The sequence below is a fragment of the Micromys minutus genome (assembly GCF_963924665.1).
Source record: "Micromys minutus genome assembly, chromosome: 7".
NCBI classification, from domain to species: domain Eukaryota; kingdom Metazoa; phylum Chordata; class Mammalia; order Rodentia; family Muridae; genus Micromys; species Micromys minutus.
The window spans coordinates 31483499-31504988 of NC_137976.1; positions in this window are offsets into that span (position 1 = coordinate 31483499).

The following is a 21490-nucleotide window of genomic DNA, read 5'->3' on the forward strand; positions in this document are numbered from 1 at the left end:
CATGTCTAGCAGCTCTCCTGAGGGCTGCCTTATAACTAAACCTGTGCAATTTTTCTTAAAGCCTCAGTTCATCCATAACAATTTGTATACTTTGTGGAAAAAAGACAGAGATTATAGCTTCATATAAATATTTGCATAAGGTCTTGATTGGGTTCATTTTCTCTACATATTAATGAATTTAAAAACATGAAAAATCTCAAACTCCAAACAGTAACAGCAAGGGAAATTTCAGACAACTGCAGTCAGAAGCAGATGGGAAAGATATCCTTTTTATTTGAGGATGAGTAAATACACACACACACACACACACACACACACACACACACCAAGGCATAGAGTGAAAGGATTGCTTCAAAGTACAGTCTGAAAGCTGAGGCCTGATTTAAGAGTGATTTTAGGGTTTCTCCATGGAGCTTCTATTCTCTAATTTAAAGATGGTCAGTTTTAACAATGAAAGGGAATCTGATATGTCCACAAGCTTGAAGTAAACATATCCTTGTCTGGCCTTATACTTGTGACAGCCATCCACAAAAGGAGATCAATTGGTGGGAAAAAATATATTATCAAAATTTTGTTCCAGATAAGAGAACAAGGAAGATGCCAGTCAACTTGCAAATTCACCATACTTATTACCCTATTTCTACCCGTCGGCCTTTCAGGATATCTAGCTCACTCCTAATCTCCCAGGTTGACATGAGGCATCTCATAAATTATATGCTCCTGATTCCATTATATTAGAATTCTAGATTCCTGAAAAGAAATGTTCTCACATCTCCCTCATTAAAGAGACCTGCATAAACACACACACACACGCACACATACACTCACACAGAGAGAGAGAGAAAGAGAGAGAGAAACACCTGAATTAATGATCTGCGTTTGATATATTTTATCAACAATTTTCTATCACAAAGCAACAAATCAAAACTCTTCACCTTATTCAGAGGAGTAAAAGGGGCATTAATTGTATAAAAATTTTCCAAGAACACTGATTCCCCATTTACCTCATTATTTTGGATATATAAGATACTAAGAACTGATGCAGGTATATTAAAACTACCAAACTCCCCAAATCGGTGAGTATAAAATTTGTTACTCAAATCAATCTGCCCTTTTTCTCCAGAGACATTCTTAGTTCCTGCTGAGCCTAAACCCTTTACAACATGTCTGAGTGTGTGAATAATGGTCCATTATTCAGGGCAAATAAGTTCTACCTTCTCTGGTATTTTCAACTACACATCAAGATAATTTTCCAAGTGTTGCTTTAGTGACCACCAAATGGCCCCAGTTCTGAAAATTATTTCTGTCCTACATTGTATACTGGGCTTGAGGCCAGAAACTTCTTATAGGTGTTCCCTGTTGTCTCCACCAGGGAGAAATAACTGTATCCTAAATTCTTGCTTGCTAGGAAATGATCATAAAAAATGCATACCCTTGCTTCCTTTATGTTGGGTATAGAAAGTCAAAGCTATCATGTCTTTATGGATAAAGCTCTCCACTGAAATTGTGCCTTTGACTACTGAAGTAATGAGAAATATTCCAGCCCTTGATTAGCCTTCTTCTTCTCAGGTTGCTCACCTCATGGGGTATGAACAACCCACCATGCAGCCAACCACACTCATGTTCTTGCCACAACAATCACTGGATGAGAGCCATGGGGGCAGCATTGTGGGAAAGCAATCAAGACAGCATAGTAAATTCATTTTCTACTGTCAGAATGAAACTTCATAACTCACCCATGTGAGCAATTGACAAGAAAACCTGCAGTCCAATCAATTTCTACTCATCAGAATCTTCTTATCCCTTAAAATAATATAAACATCAAACCCAATCATAATCTAGTTCATTTCCTGTTACTCAAAGAAATGTCTGTTCTTAATATTTTCATTTTGATGGTTTTAACATAAATGTCCAATCACCATGGAAAACTCATCCTTTTGATTGGAAGGTAAAGTGTGAAGCAATGTTAAAATAGCAGCAAGGATTCTTTTCTCATTAAATGCATTATTTGGCAGTTTCACATGTATAAAGTACACACTGATCATTCAGCTTTTCTGTACCCTACCTGCTTCCACTGACCCCCATCTCTTGTCACAAGTCACCTTCACCCATTTAAGACTCCTCAGCTTTATGACTTACTGACTTTAAAAAGAGCCATCTAAGGGACTGTATATAAGAAAATTACCAATAGATTCTAGGAGATATCATTAGTTGCCAATAGACCAGCCAGAAGAAGGGTTCCCTGAACAACCCACCTGTTAATTATTTACTGTTAAGAGGGACATTCCACAAAAGCACATTATAGACAACTCCACCTCCTGCAAGCCCATGGTTGTTTTGGCAGTGTCATGACAAGAAAAGAGTATAATACAGTTCTTTTGTCTATCTTCCCTTCTTGCACTCTTTTCACCCCTCCTCCATAATCTGTCCTCAGAGGTGGTCATTTAAATGCCCCACTGAAAGACTGAGCTCTGATTTGTTCCTTATCTTTAGCAGTCTGAGCAGCCTTGAGTGTCTGCACTCACTGCTATCCCTTGAAAACAGAATCTTTTCTGTAATGGTAGCATTCATCTTAGGAGATAAACATAAACATTTAGAAGTTAGTTGACTACATGCCAGTTTGATAGTATGTTCTGCCTTAGAGTCATGACCTTCTCAGCCATGTTTTTTTTTTTTTTTTTTTTTTGCATTTATTTCACAGTACCAGACATGAATTGCCTTTCATAGGGAAGACCTCAAATCCAGTCACAGAGCTATTGATTGCTCTTCAACAGTTTTGTGATGACTGCTGCCTGGTACATTCTGCCTGGAAGTTGATGTTAGAGTTCAGAAAGTTTATAGCTAGGTAAGGCAGTCAATGTGTTTTTTCCCTCAACAGCCTAAACAGCACTCACTGACAAATTGAAAACTGGCCAGTAGGAAGGAAGTCTCCAGCTCAGTACCAGTCTGTTGTTCCTATATTCTGCCACAAAGATGTGACATGTCTTCCACAATGGGATTTTATTATTCAGTTCCAGTACACAATCAAGATGGATGACAAGGACCCTATTCGGCACAGATTCTGGTGTCTCCCGAACAAGAAACAGGGAATTTTCTCATACTAGCAATGGGAATTTTGTTTAGCCATGCATTGCCTCGCTCTTAGACATGTTGGATATCTAACTCCTTTAACCCCTTTCCTTTAACTTGTACTTAATCGCCTTACAAAACAGCAGAATTGCATATGTCTATTTTATACAGCCTTTATTTCAGTAACCTTCCCTTTCCCATCTCCCCATTTCCATCTCTGTTAAGTATATTATACCTTCAAAGTTTCTCCTCCTACATATACATCACCTATAGTCTAACATCTAACATTTTTTCTTTTTTAATGATTTTGCTAAACATTTTTTATCTTTTTTTTTACACTCCAGATTTTATGGCCTCCTGGTCCACTTACCAACTGTTCCACATCCCATACCTCCTCCCTGACCATCTGTCTCCGTGAGGATGACCCCACTCCACCCAACCTGCCAGAATTCTAAACACCCTAAGGCCTCCAGTCTCTTAAAGGTTAAGTGCATCTTCTCTGACTGAACCCAGGCTTGAATGTCCTCTGTGGTATATGTTTCAGGGGGTTCATATCAGTTGGAATATACTGCCTGGTTGGTGATCCAGTGTCTGTCTGATAGATCTCAGGGATCCAGGTTAATTGAAACTCCTGGTCCTCTTACAGGGTCACCCTCCTCCTCAGCTTCCTCCAGCTTTTCCCTAATTGACTGTTTCAGCTGCTTGTTGGGCCTTTCCAGGGCAGTTATGATAGGTCTCTTTTGGTCACCTCATAGCCTCAGTAATGGTGTCAGGCCTTGGGGTCTCCACTTGAGCTATATCCCCTTTTGGGCCATTCTCCAGACATTCTTTAACTAAGGCTCTTTTCCATTATCATCCCTTCAGTTTTTTCAGACAGGAACAATTATGGTTCAGAGTTTTTACTGTGTGACAGCAACACCATCCCACACTTGATTCCTTGTCTTCATGCTGGAGGTAGGCTCTACAAGTTTCTTCTTTCCATTGCAGGGCATTTGATCAACCCCCTCTTTGAGTACTGAGTTTCTCTTACCTCCCAGGTCTCTGGTTTTCCTAAGATCACCCCCCCAGGTCACCTGTTTCCATTCTTTCTGCTGGCCCTCAGTGCCATTCTAATTGTTGCAAGATGGAATCTCAGGGTCATTCTGATTTGCATTACTCTGATCACTAAGGACTTTGATCATTTCTTTAGATGCTTCTCAGCCATTGAAGATTTCTCTGTTGTGAATTCTCCATTTTTTTAATTGGGTTGTTTGGTATTTTGATGATTATCTTGTTGAGTTCTTTATATATTTTGATTACTGACTCTCTATTGGATGTGGGGTTAGTAATGATTTTTTCCCAGTCTCTAGGTTGCAGATTGATCTTATTGACTATGTCTCTTACCTTACAGAAGCTTTCCAGTTTCATAAGGTCCCATTTATCTATTTTTGACCTTTGAGCATGAGCAATTAGAGGTCTGTTGAGGAAATTTCCCCCTGTACCAATGAGTTCAAGGCTCTTTCCAACTTTCTTTTCTATTAGATTCAGTGCTCCTGGTTTTATGTTGATGTCCTTGATCCACTTGGACTTGAGCTTTGAGAGAGTTGACAAATATGGGTCTAATCTTATTTTTCTATATACAGACAACCAGTTTGACTAGCAACATTTATTGAAGATGATTTTTCCCCATTGTATATTTTTGGAGTCGCTGTCAATGATCAAGTGTGCATAAGTATACAGTTTTTTTTTTCTGGTTCCTCGATTCAATTTCATTGATCTACTTGCCTGTCTCTGTGCCAATACCATGCATTTTATTAACTACTGTTGCCTTGTAGTAGAGCTTGAGGTCATGGATGGTGATTACTCCAGGCATTCTTTTATTCTTGATAATTTTTTCCACTATTCTGGGGCTTTTTTCCTTTCTAGATGAATTTGAGAATTGCTTTTTCCATGTCTTTGAAAAATTGTGTTGGGATTTTGATAGGGATTTAATCTGTAGATCACGTTTAGTAGGATGGCCATTTTTACTATATTAATTCTACCAATCCAAAAGCATTTGAGGGGGTCTCTCTGTAATCTGAGATCTTTGATTTCTTTCCTGAGGAACGTGAAGTTTTTGTTATACAGATCTTTTATCTGTTTGGTTAGTGTTATCCCAAGGTATTTTATATTATTCGTGGCTCTTGTGAAGAAAGTTGTTTCCATAATTTCTTTTTGAGTTGTTTATCATTTGTAGAAAGGAAGGCTACTAGTTTATTGGAGTTAATTTTATATCTAGCCACATTGCTAAAGTTGTTTATTAGCTGGAGGAGTTTTCTGGCAGAATTTTTGGGACCACTTATAGTATCATATGATCTTCAAATAGTGATACCTTTATTTCGTCTTTTCCAACTTTTATCATCTTGATCTCTTTTTGTTGTCTTATTGTTCAGGTTGCACTTCTGGTACTATATTGAATAGATATGGAGAGAGTGGGTATCTTGTCTCTGATTTTAATGGGATAACTTCAAGTATCTCTCCATTTAGTTTGATATTGGCTAATAGTTTGCAGTAAATTGCTTTTATTATATTTATGTATGGGACTTGAATTCCTGATATTTCAGAACCTAGTTTTCCAGCCACAGCAAGCCATGAATACAGCAACACACCTGAAAAATGAAGAAGCTAAACTAAGATCTTATCTCATGAATATAATAAAGTCCTGTAATGAGGATATAAATAACTCACTGAAAGAAATATAGGAAAACAAATCTAAATTGCTGAAGGAATTCCATGAAGCAGTCCAAGACATAAAAGTGGAAGTAGAAACAATAAAGAAAACACAAATGAATACAAATCTGGACATTGAAAACCTAGGGAAAAAGTCAGGAATTACAGATGTAAGTACCACCAACCGAATACAAGATAGAAGAAAGAATCACAGGTGTAGAAGATATCTTAGAAGATATTGACATAACTGCCAAAGAAAATTCAAAACATAAGAAACTCCTAACCCAAAACATCCAGGAAATTGAGGACACAATGAAAAGACCAAATATAAGAATAATTGAAATAGAGGAGAATGAAGATTCCCAGCTTAAAGGACCTGAAAATGTCTTCAACAAATCATAGATGGAAACTTTTCCAACTTAAAGAAAGGGATGACAATAAAGGTACAAGAAGCCTATAGAACAGCTAACAAATGGGACCAGAAAATAGAATCTTCTAGTCACATAATAATCTAAACACTAAATCCACAGAACAAGAAAGAATATTAAAATCTTCAAGGGAAAAGGGTCATAACATACAAAGGAAGACCTGTTAGAATTACACTAGACTTCTTAACAAAAACTATGAAAGCCAGAAGAGCTTAGTCAGAGGTCATGCAGAATCTAAGAAAAACACAAATGCCAGCCCAGGCTAATGGACCCAGCAAAATTCTCAATCAACATATTTGAAGAACCAAAATATTCTTAGAAAAAATCAAATTAAAACAATATCTATCTAACAATCCAGCCCTACAAAGGATCCTAGAAAGAAAACCCCAACACAAGGAAGGTACCTACAATAAGGAAAAGACAAGATATTAAGCATCTCACAACAAAGCCAAAAGGAGAGAACCACAAGCACATAAAGCTACCTATAAAAAACAAATATAACAGGAACCAACATTCATCTGTCTTTAATATCCTTCTATATTAATGGACTCAACTCACTGATAAAAAGACATAACTAACAGAATGGATAAACAAGATTCACCATTATGCTTCATACAAGAAACACATCTCAATAACAAAGACAGACATGTCATAGTAAAAGGATGGAAAATGGTCTTCCAAGCAAATGGTCCCAAGAAATAAGCTGGAGTAGCCATCCTGATAATCAATAATATAGACATTCAATCAAAAGTTATCAAGTATGATGAGGAAGGACATTTCATATTCATGAAAGGGAAAATCCACCAAGAGATAGTCTCAATTCTGAACATATTTGCCCCAAATTCAAGGGCACCCACATTCATAAATGATGTATGCAAGTAGATCTAGCTGCCAGTACTAATTTGTACTAACTAAATTGCTGATATCTTAAAAATACAGATTAGATTTACACCAAAAACATATTTCTAAACAGGTCCACATCATCTTTTGCCTTATTAAACTTTCCTTTCTACTATCTGTGGTGGGTGGTAACTAAAAAAAACTGGAAACATTTTTAAAAGCTTTATTAAAAATAGGTTTGAAATATCTAAACCTATAGAAACGTGTTTGTGTGCTATATTAATGTGACAGTGAGGGAAGAGAGAAAGGAATGAACAAGAAGCCATTACATGATGTAATACATAAATGCATTTTAAATAAAGTATCAGTTGTCAGATCTGAGCCCTAATAGGATAATGCTAGCTGTTAACTGCCCATTGGTCATAGTAGCAACTTAGGTATTCAAATCTGAATGAAAGCAGGAATATGAAGAAACATTCTAATAAGTCCTAATGAAGGCTTGTATGACTGGTTGCCTAGGGAAAACATAGATTTTTACTATTTTTAAGTAAATAAAATATCAGAAATAATTAATAGCCAAATGCATGCATAATTGTGGGTTATAATGAAGGCAAACTTCTTAAATGTCTACAATTTTATGTAAATCCCAATAAGTACTCAAGAATGTATAAGATTCAAAACACAGACTTTGCTGCTTTACTAATACATAGCAACGTAGATAGCTAAGGGTCTAAGAAAAAATAATCATCTTTTTTTTTCAATAGAGACTGGAAAATTGCTCCTTTGGAAAAGGGGGTGAGAAAAAGACATTGTTTTTCTGTGGCTTCTTTTTAGCTCAAGTGGCTACATGCATACTATGGTGTGTATATTGTTCATTTTCTAAACTCTTTCATCAGGAAATGGCCAAAATAATGTTCAATGGACACATATACTTGAAGCCTTCTAGTCTGCAGATGAAGACCATTGCCGAGATATTTTTATAGGACTAAATGATTGTATATACTCAGAGAACAGGTAGCAATGATGTTTACAGACTTACCCTGGCTGTGTCCATCTTCCAAAGAAGTAGAGTCCACCTGGTCGATTCGTTGAGATGTTCCCTGGGACCATACATTCAGCTCTCAATAGAGCAGAGTTTGTAGATCCTTTAGAACTGCTGGCATCTATTACTGTAACAAATGCAAGTCATCTGTTTATTCATATTTTGTGCTGTGTTTAACCACAATATGAGCTGACTCTAAATTCGTTGTACTCTGGAGAATAAAAAACTTTCACAAGCTAAATTTATTTTAGATTGCTTCTATACCAGGCTTTTCTTTCAACAAACATGATTTCTGGAGATATATTTACAATTTTATTTAATCTTTTTGGACCAGCTTCAGCAAAATTCAATATGGGGAAAAGAGGCTTTCCCTGGTGCTGTGTTGAGAGTAGAACACAGAAACATTGATGTGTAAGACCCAGCTTGGTAAAGCTGAAGGAACTGAAAGATGGATGAATCTTTTGCCCCAAACTGCACCTTAAAACTTCTCACTAAACACAGGGCAGATGGGTTGATTTGGGCTCTATTTAAAACACTTAAACAGTTTTTAAACATAAAGTTTTGTTACAGTATCTTAAAAAAAAACAATAACATCTGAGTTGCATCTCACATTTTTGTATGATTTACTTTATGCAACAAGGCTGGAGATAAATACACATCAAGTACAAGAAGAAAAATGCAAGTCTGTGTGGGAGAGGAACGAGAAGGGAATCTGGAGGTCTAAGAAACAGGTCAGTTCAGTTTCTTAAGTCAGAAACCTTTCCCAGCTTTCCACGTTTTATGTTTAACACTGTTCAAAGGTATGGGAAAACATCTGTTTGGTGTGATTCTGAAAGGAAGAATGGGGAGTACCACATAAACTGGGCAGACATGTATAACATGGACATAATATCTAGCTTGGTTAATCTACTTTCAGGAACACTCAGCCTCCTCTGAGCAAGCCTGGAAAAAAATTAGGACCATGTGTTACATTTCATCAAGCTACTGTATACATATTAACCAATCCACATATATGTTAAAAAATACAGTCATGAAGGAGGCCCTATTTAAGGCAGAGATTTCTTCCACCTTAGAAAGCAGTTACAGCTACCTCAAACAAGATTGTCAAATATACCATATTTATTATGTAACTTGCTAATATATCAAGTAATCACACTATGGAAAAGGAAAAAATCAACAGTTCAAATACCTTCAAAATAATATTATACTATTAGGAAATCTCAGTGGTCCAGCGCTTGTTCATTGAGCATAGGCCTTGAACCTGACCCCAAAAGCATAATAAAGTGCAATAAAATCAAATAGTGCCCAAATTCTCATATTGCCATAATATTCCATGTAGCACCTATTAGGTGTAACAGTAATATGGCATTTGAATATTTCTCACACTTATTTACACATATAACTTTGCTTGATTACTTGCACTCTTTGGATGGGAGAAAGATGGAATGGAAAAACACTGTGTTCATTCTTTCTATCAAGACTCCAAGGCTACAGATTTAATGCCAGAAGAACTAAATCTGTCCAGGTACTACTTCTAAGGAAAAAATAATTAAAAGTATCTTTACAAGGTAAATTTTAATTGACATGACTTTTATAATGTCGATTTTGAGGCCTGACTTTCCATTATGAAGAAATTCACAGAGTTATGGCATTTTTCTGAGTGTTTAGCAACTCAGAATTCTAACAGATGACATTTAACATCTCAGTAGAAAGAAGTCATTTCTGAGAAACCACTCATCTTTGAATTTGGAGACCAACTCATTAAAACTGAGGAGTCCCCACCCTGCTAGGATTGTGATACAATAATTTAACTCACAAACCCTTTTGTCAAACCTTGGAATATAACTTTCCTTCCCGTTTTTGATGGTCACATATTATTTAATGTATAAGACTTGGGCTCTTGACATCAAAGAGTGCAAGGACCCCATTTTTCTCCTGAAGGAGAGGTGAGCAAAGTAATTCTTCATTATCTTCAGTCTGTCTGGTACACTATCAGCTTGTTCCTTTGGTTTGCTTTTTTCCTGTAGACTTCTTTTCCAATGCATGGCCTGAAGGAGTGACAATATGATGTTTATATGATATATGGGACAAAATGGAGAGTATTCAATTACTGTTATAGCCAAGAAGTAATTTAAAATAGAATGTTCCTCATCTCTGATTTACATCCCTCAAATATTCTCAGCATAAAATAATCTCATAAAACTGTTCCCTTTATCTCAAGAATATTTTTCTTCTGTATTTTCCACCATGTACTCTAAAGAAGCTTAGACTCTTTTTGATTCAGTAGAAGGATAATCTTTGTTAAATCTATGTATCACTCTTAACCACCCCAACTATTGTCAAAGCCTAGTAGTCCAGAGAATTTAAAGAAGAGAGACAAACACTTGCATCAGCAAAATTCTGCATCCATAAAAACCTGAGTATGAGTCTGGCAGTGACAGGAGACACAGCATCACAAGGCATAACCTTACACTCTATTTTTCTATGGCTAGAAAAATTGAGTTCTGGTGGTCTATTGCATAATATAATCAAAATAAATAGATCGTATGTTTCAAAACAAATAAAAGACTTTTTCATTATTCTAATTACAAAAACTGATCAGTATTTAACATCATTCCTAATTACTTGTTTTATTAATTCCATGATGTATTAATACCAGTATGGTCCAAAAAACCAAACACACACACACACACACACACACACGTATATATTAACCACATAATACATGTTTAAAGATCTAGACTAAACACAGAATTGTCTCCATCCTAAACTAAAAGTCAAAAACTTAAGGGAGTTAGAGGATATTCGTGTATAGTTTGGACTGCTATGAATTAGTATCCTGTGCCATTCAAGAAAGACCCAATATCTATATTCCTCTTTTCATGCCACAGCACTGCAATGCTGAAAACTAATTTTCATGACATTTTGAAGCACTGATGTTCAGCTCAAGTCGGCGGGTTATGTCTAAGCTGTAGAACTGTCAGAAGCAAAAACGTTCATTGCTAATATGAGCTACACACATGTTAGATGAGTCTTCCTAACGAGTAGAGACAAGCTGTTTTAATTATTACTTTAATTATACATGACAGTGTAGATGGCTAACAGGTTTCAAGACCTCTCTCATAAATATACAATTTTATCCTTCCTAGTTACACTATATATAGACCTTTCTTACCAACCTCCCAAAAGGAAGATACATTAAGCTCTCAGCAATTACTTTAGGCAGAGGTTACAACTGTAAAATGAATTTAAAGTAGGATTTCTAGAAGAAAAATACATTTAGTTTGTCTTCCCCTTAATGCACAAATCTTCTGAGTTCATTTTCATAAGTATCTAAATTGTATAAATCAGTTGCATGCTCCACATACTGAGGGACATTCAGAATTCCTAGTTTTTTCACAATTTCCATGGGAAATGTATATTGTTCCCTTGGCAATCTCTTACTGTGAAAGACATCTACTGACATCAGCTTTCTCTAAAGTTTTAAATTTTACATATGTTATTTAAAATATAATATTTTCCTTCCTTCTCTTTACTTCAACTTTTTCTGTGTTTCCCCATATTTCACTCAATTGATGTTTGCCTTTCCTTTATTACTGTACATGTATGTGTGTATGTGTGTGTATGTGAAATACAACTTGAGGAATCTGTTTTTGTTGGTTTTATGTATATAATTACAAGGATGACTGACCAGTTATCTTTAATATACAATCCATGGGTACATCCCTGTGAAAGGCTAATTCTCTTTCATTCAGTATTCATCCTGTAACTCTCTATGTAGGGGTAAGACTTGATAAGATGCTCTCAGTTCTATGTTAGCATGTCTTTTGATAGTATCATTGGTCCGGGCTTATTTGGACAGCCTTTTCTTAGAGATATAGTGTCACAGCTGGCTTTCTAACATTCTGGCTCTTAAAGTATTTCCACCCCCTCTTCAGTAATATCATGTAAGCCTTGGATGCAAGAGTTAGTGGAAAATGTATCAACTGGGATTGGGATTACCCATGATTCATTCATTTGAACATTTTGTCAATTTGTGATTTTCTGTAATAGGTTTTATTTGCTATCAAGAGAACCTTCTTTAATTAAATGTGGAAATAAGAATAGGCTATAAAATTTTAGGATTTATTCTGGTCATGCAAAGTGTTAGTAGGAAGTTTTCTTATAAGATCTATGGCCTGAATAGTTGGCTAGGTTTCCAAGACCAGACCTGATTTTCCTCCTGTTGAGAGGGAGCCTTACATACAATTAGAAGGCTATGTGTGGTTATATATTTTGCTTCTTCCCTTTGGATGTCCAGGTGCTGCTGCATACCAAGTGGGTAAGGAAGGAGCAGAACCAAGTCCAAAGTCCTCATCTTCCCTTCTATACCAGGCAAGAAAGGATGAAGCAAAGTCCAGATTGGGTGGGTCAGCAGGATCCCATATTTTACTTAGTGCTGGAGGTCAGTGTTGCAGCTGGTTTAGACAACAGCTATCTTAGACAACAGTCAATCTGGTGTTCACCATGGCGGATACAGAGCTGTGTATAGAAAATCTGGGGAGTAGGAAGGGGTTCTTCTTTGGGTGAAACTTCATTGGTTTAGGTTTAAGGTTCTGGGGATACCTCATTTACATGAAGAGGAATTCTAGGAAATTGAAACTGCAATTTTGCTGTGGATTACCAGATACTTTTCAGGTAGAAGATTGGGTTCAAGGTCTGCAGATCAGACAGAGAAGAAAGAGGAGTGCTTCATTTTGGCCCAAGCTTAGAAAATCTATTTAGACTTAGTAGACTACAACCTTAGTAATGAGGTACAACAGCTGCTGATGAGCACAAGCTGTGAATGTCCTTATTGCACCTTTAGGAAGATTTTACTATGCTGGCCAATGCTTTGGTTCATGCGTGTCACAGCTGGGTGGGACTGTTGATTATTTCCCTCCCTTGCCAACACACTTTCTGGAAAAATAAAGCTAGACCGCAGAAAGGGGACTTTCTGGGTTATATCTTGCTGAACTCATTTTCTTTCTGTATTCTAAGAGTGTGGTGTCTTCCTCAATAGGACTTACCTTCAGCCTTTGAGAGGCAATGGAGAGCAACAGCAATAGTGTAATTTGCTTGGGAGTCACTTAGACTATCCCATTCAACAACTTGAATGGAGCTTTCTCATGGCTGGTTCTAGTGCTTTTGTAGGTTTCATGTAGCTCTTGTGAAAAACATTGCTATTAAATGTGGCACAACTTTATTTAACATAAGATGTGCATGTATAAAATGTACTTATATGTATTAAATATAATTCTAAGTAGTTATAAAATAAAGTAATTTCTTGAGACTTTATCAAACAACCTTGATATTATTTGCCAATTATGCACTGACCTTCTGCCTCCTCTCCAATTTAGGCCCCTCCACATGTTTCCCATTCCCCCTTCCATATCACCTGCATCTGACAATTCTCCTCTTGTAATGACTATAACTGGTTGTTAGCTTGACTTTATCTGTAATTAGCTAAAATCCAAATGGCTGGGCACACCAGTGAGGAATATTTTTAAATTAAATTATTTGAAGCAGAAAGACCCACTTCTAATTCAGATCTATTGAGGTAGCAAGGTACATCTTTAATCTGAACCACACCTTTTGTGGGAAGTCTATATAAAGGATATTGAAGAAGAAAGATGGCTACTTCTCTATCTCTGTGCTCTAGCTCTCACTAACATATCCATTCCTTCAATTTACATGAATTCCACTTTAAAAATAGTTGATTATTTTATTTTATGTATAAGGATATTTTATCTGCATGTATGTATGCTTACCATGTGTATCCAGTGCCTACAGAGGTCAGAAGGGCATGTTAGATCCTTTAGAATCTGAGTTAAAAATTGCTGTGAGCCATAAAGTGAGGTTAGAAATTGAACCTTTGTCCTCTGTGAGAGCAGCACATGTTCTCAACCTCTGGTGCATCTCTGGAGCTCACACATGCTTCTCTTATCAGAGACAAACTCATAGATACTAAGCCATAGAATCCACAAGCGATTTTCCTGTAATAATAATGTAATTTACTACAGCAAACACATATCCCATAAAAACTCATATTTCTCTTCTCATCGGAGCTGATTGCTCCTCCAAAAGAGCCAAAGGTCACCTAACAGAAATCCCAACAAAGGACATGAGAGCTCTCTTTTGAGTTGTTAGCCAGGGCTGTCTAAGATACTCCCAAAACAAATAGCCTATTTCTGTTGCCCTTGGTAACCAACTGCAGGGGTGATTGTAAATCCCTGTTGCTGAAGACCCCATGCACTTCAGAAACAGGGTAGCTTAGAGTGAACTGGTCAGAATACTTCCTCTAAGAGAACTAGCATTCCTGCAAAGTTACAAAAGAGAAAAGCATCAAACAGTCCTACCCAGCTGTGATGCTTAGGAACCACATTAATGACCAGTGTTGCACAATAACCCTAAGGGTTCAGTAAAAGCACAGACAAATTAGCAATAAGCAACAGTTCTCTAATTAGACCTAAGACCTGCTCACCAGGAGGGAAAGCATGCCTTAAACTGGAGACCTTGCTAAATATTCACTGACAGTAAAGTCATTGTTTTTGGAGCAGAACCTATAACCTCTAGTTTATTAAATCAGCATAATATCTAACAAAAGTCTATAAATATTTGTCCTTATACCCACAGACAAGTGTAACCTTCACCCCTCATCAAGTACCCTTCACTTTGTAACCGACAAAGGCCCCTATAGAAAGCCAATCAAAATGCAGAGTCAAGAAACCCAGTTTTAGTGGATATATCTACAAAATACCCTCCCACCTAAGTCTTGAGGAACTACTGTAGGAGTGATATAGAAAAATTGTGAGAATCAGAGTATCAGAAAGTTTCCTGTGAGATTGTGTCTCTCAGTGACATTAGAAGCTACATCCATAAAGTCTCACGACTGTCAAAATGTGAAATGAGCTAGAATGCCTCCAATGAACAAAACAAGCTGAGCAGAAATAAAAGAAGCCCAAATGTCTCAACCCTAAGCAAGGAAGTGAAGAAAACTGGGAGAAGGAGAGGTGGTCTTCCCCCAGGGAGGAACATAGCAATTGGTTGTCCAGTGCCCACCAGTCATCCCTGAACACCCACATATGTGAAACATATGAACTGAACAGTTAATAATTAGGAATATATATATTAATGCAATAACAATTAGTGAAAAAAAGATGTCATGAATTGAAGGCAAGCATGGTGGTATGTTAGAGGGTTTGACAGGAGAAAGATGAAGGGGTGATGTTGAAATTTATTGTCTCAAAAATATCACATCAAGATCCCAGGTCATAGTAGGTTTAAAATTACTCATCTTGGAGTTGTGACTCAGCTGAAGCTCATTTCAGAATCCAGAGATGCTCTTGTCTCCACGTTCAGCTTTGACATCCTTCACTTCTTACTACAAAAATCACCTTTTGTACTAGGTGCTGCTTTCATTTCATACTTTCCTGACTGTGCTCAGATTGATACTCCATTTAGAAAAATCAAATGGGGAAAGGAGACAGGAAGTATGAGACTTTCTACAAGATGAGCAGTTGATATTTTTCTAATCTGCAGTGCTTTCTTGTTGGCTTAAGCTATTCCCTAATAGTAGATTTTTTTCCCATGGTTTTAGGCGGGATCCAGAAAAAATATCACATCTACACATAAGTATTTCCTGTCTCTGAGTTTCTGTCCTCCCCATTAGATGATTGATTGGTTAGTGCTGATGGCATAGAATAACAAAGAAATAACTTACAAGTGAATAAATTGTTTTCTTCTGTCAAATGCATTGTCACTTCCTAACTTTAATCTGCAAACAGTCTTAACCATCTTTTTAGGTATAAGTTAAAAGTATGTATTTATGATGTATAATGCTTTACATATATTTTCCTTGTCTTATGAGGTATTTTCTCACGTTTCCCACTGTTTTTCTTTATATTCAAAGTCATGATTGGAACATTTATTGTTTTGTTAAATCAGTAAAGAATACTTTCAGAAGTCAAAATATTACAATGAAAAAGGAGGCAGTGGGTAGAGAACTCTTCCTGTTCAAGCTGCTTGGTCCAGGTATTTTATCATAGCAACATGAAAAGTAATGGATGCACGTGTTAAATTTAATCTTAGAATAAGTTCAGGATTTTTATAAGAACACAAGAATGAAAGATATATAAATAATGGCTTAGTGGTCAAAAGCACTGCCTGTTGTTCCAAAGGATCTGAGTTTGATTTCCAGTCCTCACATTGTGCCTCACAATCATCTGTAACTCCAGTCCCAGGAATCTAACATTCTCTACTGGCCTACTTGTGTAGGTTGATGTCAAGGCGATACATGATTAGACAGTAGAGAGGTGGGCAGGGACAAAGCTGATAAAACTGAAGAGGAGGAAAGATTCAGGGGATTCATGATGGAGGCAACAGAAAAGGGTGGTTCAGATCAAGGTGAATCAGATTGGGTTTATCTTGTTTAGGTGGGTAGCTTACATCTTTATTAATTGGCAGTGAAGTTGTTGTATGGATGTATTGTGGATTGAGAATTTAACATATAAATCTGTGTGATAAGTTATTCATTGTTGAGTCATGTTCTTTAGGAGCTGTAGAGGACAGTCTGGGACAGCTGTGGACCATGCGGGACAGAAGCAACACTTGGGTCAAAAGAAACCAGTGTCTGTGGGCATTTAGAGGTAACATGGAGCCAATAAGATACAGATACCCACAGTGTCATGTGGTCCTACAGGAGCCGGCACTAGTGTGGCATAAAAGTTAATCATTTATTTGATATTTACAACAACATCCTCGAGAACTGTTATGAACATGTTACCCAGACATATATAATGAAATATTCAGACATATTACTCAGTCAAAACACCCACAAATGTTCTAAAAAAAGAACAAATTAAGAAGTTGTTCAGGAATTCATCTACACATAAATTTTAAAACACATTCACTGTCTGTTACATTGAATAACACATGGGTAATGTTAGTAACAATAATATAAATAATATAATTGTGTCCATGTTATTATTATTTATATTTTTTCTTGGGTTCTTATGTTAATCCTGAATTTATGGCAAGATTGGCTTTAAAATATGCACCAGTTACTTTTCTTTTGTGTGTGCATGCATTTCCTTTTTTATTGAATATTTTATGAATTTAAGTTTCATATGTTATCCCCTTTCCCATTTCCACCCTCTCCCATCCCCCTTCCCCTGCCTCTGGAAGGATGTTCTGCCTCCTACCCACCCACTCTCACCTCACCACTCTGGCATTCCCCTACCCTGGGGAAATGAACCTTCACCCAAAAGAAGTTCAAACATGTAACAAAGACACATGTTCCACCATATTTCTAGCAGCCTTATTTATAATAGCCAAAAGCTGAAAAGAACCCAGATTTCATTCAACAGAGAAATGGATAGAGAAATTGTGGTATATTTATACAACGGAGTACTACTCAGCTATTAAAAACAATGACTTCATAAAATTATTAGGCAAATAGATGGAACTAGAAAATATCAGTTATTTTCTTGTCTATATGATTAAATTCCTGACCCAAGCAGCTTGAAGATGAAGAAGAATTTACTGTTTTTCTCATGGTAATGACGAAGTCCATCAGTTGAGAAGTACAGGGATGAAAGTGCTTTCATCTGTAGAGCCAGAACTTGATAAACTAGTCATTTTACATCTACTATCAGAAAGCAAGGAGAGTGTTTAGCTCAGTTTCCTATTATTACTCTGCCCAGGAAGACATCCCGTGGACAAATGCCAACCATATTCAGGGTGAGTCTTCTTTACAGAATTAAAATATCCTCCTAGCAAATATTTTAATATCTAGGACTATGTGTTTAGGGCAAACCTAAATCCCATCAAATTGCCAATGAAGGTCAACTATTACCATTTTTTTGCAAACTATAAATCAAAACAATTACGATTTGCCATTTTGATGCTGACAATAATTCTAGCAATATACAAAATTTTATAAATGAAAAGACTATAATGACTGAATTGAATATTTTTAGCTCCTCTCACACATTCTTGAATCATTTTGTCTTTTAATTATATGCATATAGATATATGTGGGTACAAGTCACTCAAAGTGGGTGATGAAAACTGAGCACAGGTCTTCTGCAATAACAGAACTCAGTCTTTTTTTTTTTAAAGATTTTAAACATTTTGTGCTTAAAATTATACATTTTTGTCAGTACTGTTTTTTCAGACATTAAAATAAATTTTACATAAAACCATGTGAATATGTTTTTTAGTCAGTACTTGATTTTTTTCAAGGGCTTGACAGTATGCATTGAAAACGTACTAGTTGCAATAAGCGTAAAGTACATGCAAAACAAAACGCAACATGGAAATAGTCAAAGTCTTCTTGTTTTGTGAATATATGTATAGTTTTTGTTTTCTTTATTTCTTGGACTTCATACAGTCTGTGAGTTGTTTCTGGGGGAGTGCAAGCCTCTGGGGTTAGCATCCCACTATCAGTGACTGCATATTATGTCTGTTCTTTTGTGACTGGGTTATCTCACTCAGGATGATCTTCTCTAGATGCAGCCATTTTCTTAAGAATTTGGTTAAGTCATTGTTTCTGGTGGCTGAGTAGTATTCCATTGTGTATATGTACCACAATTTTTGTATCCATTCGTCTTCTGAAGGACATCTGGGTTCCTTCCAGCTTCTGGCTATTATAAATAGAGCCGCTATGAACATTGTGGTGCATATATCTTTGTTGTGTATTAAAGTGTCTCTGGGGTATATGCCCAGAAGTGGAATAGCTGGGTCTTCAGGTAGTACTATATCCAATTTTCTGAGGTATCGCCAGACAGATTTCCAGAGTGGTTGTATTAGCTTGCAACCCCACCAACAGTGAAGAAGTGTTTCTATTTCTCCGCAGCCTAGCCAGCATCTGCTGTCATCGGAGTTTTGGATCTTGGCCAATCTGACTGGTGTGAGGTGGAATCTTAGGGTTGTTTTGATTTGCATTTACCTGATGGCTAAGGATGTCGAGCACTTCCTCAGATGTTTCTCGGCCATTCAGTGTTCCTCAACTGAAAATGATTTGTTTAGCTCTGTACCCCATTTTTTAATAGGGTTATTTGATTCTCTGGTGTCTAGCTTTTTGAGTTCCTTGTACACCTTGGATATTAGGCCTCTATTTGATGTGGTGTTGGTAAAGATCTTTTCCCATTCTGTTGGTTGCCGTTTTGTTTTCTTGACGATGTCCTTAGCCTTACAGAAACTTTGCAATCTCATTAAGTCCCATTTGTTAATCTTTGACCTTAGAGCTTGAGCCATTGGTGTTTTGTTCAGGAAATTTTCTCCTGTGCCTATGTGTTCTAAGGTTTTCCCTACTTTCTCATCTAATCGTTCCAGTGTATCTGGTTTAATGTGGAGATCTTTAATCCACTTACACTTGAGCTTTGTACAAGGAGATAAGAACGGGTCTATTTTCATTCTTTTGCATGTTGAGTGCCAGTTGGACCAGCACCATTTGTTGAATAGGCTGTCCTTTTTCCATTGAATGTTTACTGCTCCTTTGTCAAAAATCAGGTGACCATATACATGAGGGCTCATTTCTGGATCTTCTATTCTATTCCATTGATCCACTTGCCTATTTCTGTACCAATACCATGCAGTTTTCAGCACAATTGCCTTGTAATATAGCTTGAGGTCAGGGATAGTGATTCCCACAGATGTTTTTTTTGTTGTTGAGGATGGATTTCGCTATTCTAGGTCTTTTGTTATTCCATATGAAATTGCACATTGATCTTTCCAATTCCATGAAGAACTGGGTTGGAATTTTGATGGGGATTGCATTGAATCTGTAGATTGCTTTTGGTAGGATGGCCATTTTTAAGATGTTGATCTTTCCAATCCATGAGCATGGGAGATCTTTCCATTTTCTGAGATCCTCCTCAATTTCTTTCTTTAGAGGTTTGAAGTTCTTGTCATACAGGTCCTTTACTTCCTTAGTTAGAGTCACACCAAGGTATTTCATAGTTTTTGTAACTATTGTGAAGGGTACCTTTTCCCTAATTTCTTTCTCCACATGTTTGTCCTTTGAGTATAGGAAGGCTACTGATTTGTTTGAGTTAATTTTGTATCCGGCCACTTTGCTGAACTTGTTTATCAGCTGTAGGAGTTCTCTGGTGGAATTTTTGGGGTCACTCAAGTACACTATCATGTCATCGGCAAAGAGTGATGTTTTTATCTCTTCCTTTCCGATTTGTATCCCCTTGATCTCCTTTTGCTGTCTAATTGCTCCAGCCAGGACTTCCAGTACTATGTTGAATAGGTAGGGAGAGAGTGGGCAGCCTTGTCGAGTCCCTGATTTTAGTGGGATTGCTTCAAGTTTCTCGCCATTAAGTTTGATGTTGGCTGTTGGTTTGCTGTATATTGCTTTTATTATGTTTAAATATGGGCCTCGGATTCCTGTTCTTTCCAGGACTTTTAACATGAAGGGGTGTTGGATTTTGTCGAATGCTTTCTCAGCATCTAGTGAGATGACCATGTGATTTTGGTCTTTAAGTTTGTTTATATGGTGGATTACATTGATGGATTTCCTTATGTTAAACCATCCCTGCATTCCAGGGATGAAGCCTACTTGGTCATGAAGAATGATGGTATTGATGTGTTCTTGGATTCGGTTTGCAAGGATTTTGTTGAGTATTTTTGCATCAATGTTCATAAGTGAGATTGCTCTGAAGTTCTCTTTCCTTGTAGGGTCTTTGTGTGGCTTAAGTACGAAGGTTATTGTAGCCTCAAAAAATGAGTTTGGTAATATTCCATCTGATTCTATCTTTTGGAATAGCTTGGCGAATATTGGTGTTATATCCCCAATAAATGTCTGATAAAATTCTGCACTGAACCCGTCTGGACCTGGGCTTTTTTTGGTTGGGAGGCTTTTGATGACTTCTTCTATTTCTTTAGGTGTTATAGGGTTATTTAGATGGTTTACTTGGTCCTGGTTCAACTTTGGGACCTTGTATCTGTCTAGGAATTCGTCCATTTCCTCCAGATTTTCCAATTTTGTGGAGTATAAGTTTTTGTAGTAGGATCTGATGATTTCTTGAATTTCCTTAGTTTCAGTTGTTATGTCACCACTTTCCTTTCTGATTTTGTTAATTTGGATACTCTCTCTTTGCCCTTTAGTTAGTCTGGCTAGGGGTTTATCAATCTTGTTGATTTTCTCAAAGAACCAACTCTTTGTTTTGTTGATTTTTTCGATGGTTTTTTTTGTTTCTATTTGGTCTATTTCTGCCCTAATTTTGATTATTTCTTGCCGTCTACTCTTTTTGGGTATATCTGCTTCCTTTTGTTCTAGTGCTTTTAGCTGTGCTGTCAGGTTGCTGATGTGAGCAACAGAACTCAGTCTTAATGACTGAGCCATCTATCAAACATTGCCTTGTGCTTTTCTTTGCACCAATTCCTTTGTGTGTTT